The sequence below is a fragment of the Schistocerca nitens genome, chromosome 10 (assembly GCF_023898315.1).
Source record: "Schistocerca nitens isolate TAMUIC-IGC-003100 chromosome 10, iqSchNite1.1, whole genome shotgun sequence".
Classification (NCBI taxonomy): Eukaryota; Metazoa; Arthropoda; class Insecta; order Orthoptera; family Acrididae; genus Schistocerca; species Schistocerca nitens.
Window position 1 is genome coordinate 27,507,003 of NC_064623.1, and position 6,962 is coordinate 27,513,964.

A 6,962-nucleotide genomic window follows, 5' to 3' on the forward strand; every position below is an offset into this window, starting at 1 on the left:
GTCCAAAAGCGTGTAATACGTATTATTTGTGGAGTAAATTCACGGACGTCCTGTAGAAACCTCTTCAAAGAACTGGGTATACTAACTACTGCCTCTCCGTATATTTACTCATTAATGAAATTTGTCCTAAATAATATATCTCTTTTTCCAACAAACAGCTCAGTTCATACACACAATACCAGGAACAAAAATGATCTGCACAAGGGCTTCAAAGCACTTACTTTAGTTCAAAAAGGGGTCCACTACTCAGGAACACTCATCTTCAATAATTTGCCAGTAAACATAAAAAATTTAGTTACAAATAAAGATCAGTTTAAAAGGAGCCTGAAAGACTTACTAGTGGCCAACTCCTCCTACTCCATTGGCGAATTTTTTAATAGAAACAAATGATGTATTGTATATATTCATACTATTAGTATTGTTATTTCAGCTTTAAAAAAAAATTGACATGTTCCACATCCACAAGGATCTCCTCAGCACGGATCTATGGAACGAAAACTAATCTAATCTAATCATCAGAAAATAAGTACCAAACTATAGCATCCCATTTAAAAATACAAAGTTGACCTTCATATCCCTGAAGCAACCCCACCTAGCAACAAAAAACCAATGTCATATTATGGCACTCATTGTCTCATGCAACGTTTGTCCCACAAACTTTTCAGCTCCTGTCATACTTTCAGGGTTAGTCTTGGTGGCAATAGTTAGTGACTCACCCTGTATATTTCCATCTTCTGAACAATATGGAATTTGTCAACCTGGAAAAAAGTTTTTAACTAACCACACACAAGCGTAAGGTATAAAATTGGGACTCTCCAAATGTTATAAGTTCATTTTTTTAAAGCATATCTTATCACCCATTCCTCCTCTGAAATCACTGAATTTTTAGAACCTGGTTTCGTAAATCACCATTAGTTTTCGGGGACACTGTTACCTGTGACCTAATAAATGTCATTATTCTCAATATTTATCAATACCTTCATACAATAATTGCATGCGTTGGATGAACGGCATCTTTGGTAGTAGAATTAAAATTAAAGTTTCTCTTTTTTCAAAGTTGGTTTGTTTACCTGCACGTTATGTCTAGTGTCCTCAATATATGAAATAAATTGTCCATCATTAGTGGTAGCTGCAATATGAATCAGGATAGATTGTTATCCATGATATAGAAGTGACAGTCAGTGGCAGACAGGCACATTTAAAAGAAGGTTAAGTTATCAGACATTGTACCTCATCAGATTTAGAAAAACACATACACATTCATAATGACAATATGGGAAAAAAAATAGAGTCCTACCCACCACAAAGAGCAGGCACTGAGTCGCAAACTGGCATAATGAACAAGAATGCTAGAAATGTTCAGCTTTCTGACTACACCCTTCTTCAAAAGCAGATGGCACGCAAATGTTCACACAAGTCAGCACACATTTTCATCCACATTCTGACTTAGCTAATGGTGTTTTTCTACTTTCCCTGTATGGGTTATAAAGCTTTGATACGATGCTTCTTTAAACACCAAACACTTTGGCTCCAGCCATAAAGGAAGTGCCACCATATGGGCACCAACAAGCCCACATTCAGATTCATTTAGGTCTAACATCACGCACTCAGAACTACACAGAAGCCGGCTGTGGTGGGCGAGCGGTTCTAGGCGCTTCAGTCCGGAATCGCACGACTGCTACGGTTGCAGGTTCGAATCCTGCCTCGGGCATGGATGTGTGTGACATCATTAGGTTAGTTAGGTTTAAGTAGTTCTAAGTTCTAGGGAACTGCTGACCTCCAATGTTGAGTCCCATCGTGCTCAGAGCCATTTTGAACTACACAGAAGACCGTTCTAACCACAACACCCATTTGCTACATGTTGAGGACATCGCCCAGGTGCCGTTCGAGGTCAAATACGACAATGCAAGCCGCTGGCCTGGCTGGCATCTGTATTTATTTTCAAGCATGCATTTCTCAAGGCATTTCCATATTTTTGTCCAGCTCCTGTACAAAATAGTACAGGTGATTGGGAGTATAGGTTAAGTGGACTACATTTTCCACATGAATGGTTTCAGGACAGGCAAATGACTATGACACCAAAGAATAAGAGGCACTCTTAATCATGCATCTATGGGAGACACAAATAACATCAGGTCTGAAATTGGAGAAAATAGTCCCATCTCAACAGCACAATATGCAAGAAGAGGAGACACTGCCAGTCTTATTGCTGATTCTTTCACTGGAACTGGAACTTCGCAAGCCACCTGACAGTGTGCAGCCAGTGTCACTATCTCTTGCCCACTTCCCTGTTACATACATGAATACTCCGTACATCTCTGTATGAGCTCTAATTTCTCTCCTTCAAGGTCATTTAGCAAGACATTTATGAGAGGTAGTAATACGTTGTCCAACTCTTCCTCAAATGTAAACTCTTGAAATCCCAACAGAAAATGTCTGTGATGCACAGCATCCTTCCTATAGCATCTGCCACTGGAGTTTTCTCAGCATCTCCTTAACACCATCATGCCGACTAAATAATTCTGTGATGAAACAAGCCACTCTTCATTGCAACTTATCCATCTCTTCTATTAATCCAACTTGGTAAGGACCCCAGACTACAGAGAAAAAATTCGAGAATCGGTTGAACAAATGTCTTAAGACACTTCTTTAAGGACGAACTACTTTTGTTTATGATTTCCACAATGAGGATCAGCCTGGCATCTGCTTTTCCTATATGTTTTAATCGGTCATCCTATATGTTTTAATCGGTCATCCTATTTTAGGTCACGGTGGAATTTTACAGTCATTTTAGTTTCCAGTTACTTTTCACCAATACAGAAGTGGATCTATTCACCTATTTATTAGCAATATGCTGTCTTTGTTTACAATGGGTGTCAGCTACCAATCCCTGCGGGTCTTTCTGCATTTCAAAACAGTCCTCTAGAATTGCAACCATCCTCATCTCTTCATCTTCAAACAGCCTCCAAGATTATCCACTAGATCATTAATATGTGTTGAAAATAGTAACAGCCCTTTAACACTCCCTTGTGCTACTCTCGAAATTACCTTCATATCTGTTGATCTTGTTCAGTTAAAAATGATTTGGTGAATTCCGTGTGCGAGGAAGTTCTGAATCCACCACTCACAAATCTGGTCTGATACTCAGTGTGTTTGTATTTGGTTCACTAAATTACATACTCTATGAGCTGGTGGTATAATAGTGAAAGTCACATATAGTGGTAAAATTTAAATGCGAAGATTGTGCACAGAGTTCACATGGAGATACAGTGTAATTTGTATGTGGCACCTGCATATATATTACATTCACTGCCTGGGGAAGTACAGTAATTGTGAAGCAATAGCAATGGACTGATTACTTGATCAATACTGGCACTCATGAGGCTAAATTAAGCAACTTCTTGCTAGGTAGTAGTGTAATATCACCCTACATTTTTTTCAGCTGACGTCCAACAGCCCTAACATACTTTAGAAAATGAGTGACGCAATGAGCTATTAATCTTTCTTTATTATTACTACAAGTTTTGGTAAAATAACATCATCTCAATATCAATAAGAATGGAAATAGCTGTACAGAAACTAGTAGTAATAATAAAGAAAGATTAATGCAGCTTTGCGTTATGCATTTTCTAAATGAAAATTACTTTTCAGTACAGACTATATGAAGTTAAATATAGGAAATTCTGAAAGCAAATGGTTACTACACTTATTTACAAAATGATGAGTACATCAATAGTGTCATGAATCCCTCTCCATGTGTGTGTCACTCCATTAGGAGAAAGACTATGAGAAATGCTGATGTTTTCTTACAAAAAAGTGTTCCTCACACATGACAATAAACAGAGGGTGCACTTAATATACAAAGAAGATACAAACATTATTGTTTCATAACCCTTTAAGCACAAGACCTGCCATGTAATGGACCTACATGAAGAAAATACATTATTAGGCTATGTAGTGTTAATACTATGTAATTATAAAATATCCATAACAAAGTTTAAATTCCCCCTTTATTTTATTTCTTCATTTACTGATGTATTTTAAGTGAAGTGATATAACAGAAAAAATAGTGACTTAACCACCCATCACATAAAACAGACAAAGAAGTTTTTATTGTTTAACATAGCACAATGTTTCTTGCGTCAAATTAATTTGACACTTCGTGTAATAATTAATAGTATGTAATAATGTGTAAGTTAAACATGACAATGTTACAGAAATGTGTATATCTAACTTAGTCAGTGAAGGTATCAAATCAGGGTCCAAAAGCAAAATGGGAAATATATACTTAATTTCCAAGTACAGTGGAGCTCACTCGTGCAGATGATTCTGTACTGTGTGGGGCTACACCGTGATTCTGTCACTGGCATTAAAGAGTTTATTGTTCTCTGATGAACTGTGATGTGGAAGTATTATCAAAACAAAGGAGGTTAAGGTTTGGCTCTCTCTGGGGAGAATTTGAATCTCTGCGGCCAAAATATTGGTTGAAGAAGTCAAAATTTTAAACATGGCTGAAGCACCAACTGTTAAAAATCTTCACGGTAAATGATAACAGCTGAACAGTTGCAGGATCATAAATCTTTATCCTGCAACTGTTTGGCTGTTATCATTTACCGTGAAGGTTGAAGAAATGTCATTCCCATGGCTATAGGAGTAAAACTTAAGGGTTTCTTCCTTAAGAGATGCACAATGAGAAGATGTCACTGGGGTACGTGTTGCAATATTGACAGTGTCTTCGCTGACCACACATGGTGCATTGACAGCAACTCATATCTCCACAGAAGACAAATTTAAACCAGCTGCCAGCCATGAGTGCTGTACACAGCCATTTGCCGCTACACAAGCCACCAAATTCACATCACATCACTGCCTGCATTTGAGATTGGTCCATGCATCTTTTTAAGTCATCTTACTCAGAGCTACATTTCAGATTATTATTAAGACTACTCTCACATCATGCCGATAACAGTGCAGTGAGAACTTACGAACCTAGCATGATGCCAGTAAAATCTTACAAACTTAGCAAGATGCTATCAGTACTTCTCCATTTAAATCTATCCTTCGCAAGTCTGTTCATTTTTGCCCAGCTATTGTAACCTACGTAATGATAATTAAATAGACACCCTAGCTGCAAGCAGGCGTTGATACACTTCATTGGGGACATGTTGAAAATGTGTGCCCCGACCGGGACTCGAACCCGGGATCTCCTGCTTACATGGCAGACGCTCTATCCATCTGAGCCACCGCGGGCACAGAGGATAGTGCGTCTGCAGGGACATATCCCTTGCACGCTCCCCGTGAGATCCACATTCCCAACATGTCCACAACACTACATTCGTAGTGCGCCTAATAGATGTTTGCCCATCATACTCATTACTCGTGGCAGATTAATCTACCAAGTCCCGTACGAGTTTGGGCATAGCGTGTGCACACGCTATGCCCGAACTCGTACGGGACTTGGTAGATTAATCTGCCACGAATAATGAGTAGGAGATCCCGGGTTCGAGTCCCGGTCGGGGCACACATTTTCAACATGTCCCCAATGAAGTGTATCAACGCCTGCTTGCAGCTAGGGTGTCTATTTAATTATCATTTCATTTCGAGCAAAGCAGCATGGTCATCGACGGTAACTGTTCTTTCGGGAACAGATACTACCGTCATATATAGGTAACCTACGTAAGCTCGAACCTGCTTACTGTGGTAAAGCCAATGTCTCCCCGTACTATTTTTACTCCCCACATTCACCTCCATTACTAAATTAACTATTCTTCAATACAGTGGGATGTATCATATCAATTACTCAAGTTGTGCCTTAAAGCACCATCTTCATCCAAATTAATGCAGCACTTTATTTGTTTACTCGATCTATCCATCTAAACTTCAGCTTTCTTCCGTACAACCGAATTTCAAAATCTTATATTCTCTACCATTCTGTCTGTTTATTGTCTGTATTTCATTTTCATAAAAGGTCACACACCAGACAATTCTTCCAGAAAAAAGAGTTTAACATTTAAACATATATTCAGTGTTAATAAGTTTCTCTTTCTTAGGAACACTTTTCTTGCTACTGCCTGTGTGTATTTCGTATCTTCTTTACTTTGCCCTCTGTCTGTTATAAATAAATAAATATAATAGGGAAACATTCCACGCGGGAAAAATATATTTAAAAACAAAGATGATGTGACTTATCATACGAAAGCGCTGGCAGGTCGATAGAAACACAAACAAACACATTCATACATACAAAATTCTAGCTTTCATAACCAATGGTTGCTTCGTCAGCAAAGAGGGAAGGAGAGGGAAAGATGAAAGGATGTGGGTTTTAAGGGAGAGGGTAAGGAGTCATTCCAATCCCGGGAGCGGAAAAACTTACCTTAGGGGGAAAAAAGGACAGGTATATACTCGCACACACACACACATATCCATCCGCACATACACAGACACAAGCAGACATTATCTGCTTGTCTGCTTGTGTCTGTGTATGTGCGGATGGATGTGTGTGTGTGTGTGCGCGCGAGTGTATACCTGTCCTTTTTTCCCCCTAAGGTAAGTCTTTCCGCTCCCGGGATTGGAATGACTCCTTACCCTCTCCCTTAAAACCCACATCCTTTCGTCTTTCCCTCTTTCCTGACGAAGCAACCATTGGTTGCGAAAGCTAGAATTTTGTGTGTATGAATGTGTTTGTTTGTGTTTCTATCGACCTGCCAGCGCTTTCGTATGGTAAGTCACATCATCTTTGTTTTTAAATAAATAAATAAATAATCAAAAAATGAAACTTAAAACTAGTAAAGACATAGTAAGCTGTAATTTATCAGTTAATGAGCCTCAAATACAACCAAAAGACAAGACAAAAAGCTAACTCTAGAACCACATGTGTATTAACACTGACAATTTTCTTCTCACCGCTGACCTGGCACTGATATGTAACAGACCAGTTTAGGAGGTTTGCTGCAGAGTTCGAT

At 38.8% G+C, this 6,962-nt stretch overlaps 1 non-coding gene across 1 annotated transcript; it reads right to left on the reverse strand.

The window, feature by feature from the left end:
* Positions 1-5,176: 5,176 nt before the first annotated feature.
* Positions 5,177-5,251, reverse strand: Trnat-ugu (transfer RNA threonine (anticodon UGU)). The gene has a single exon. It is a non-coding gene; the product is annotated as a tRNA-Thr (tRNA).
* Between the last annotated feature and the right edge of the window lie 1,711 nt (positions 5,252-6,962).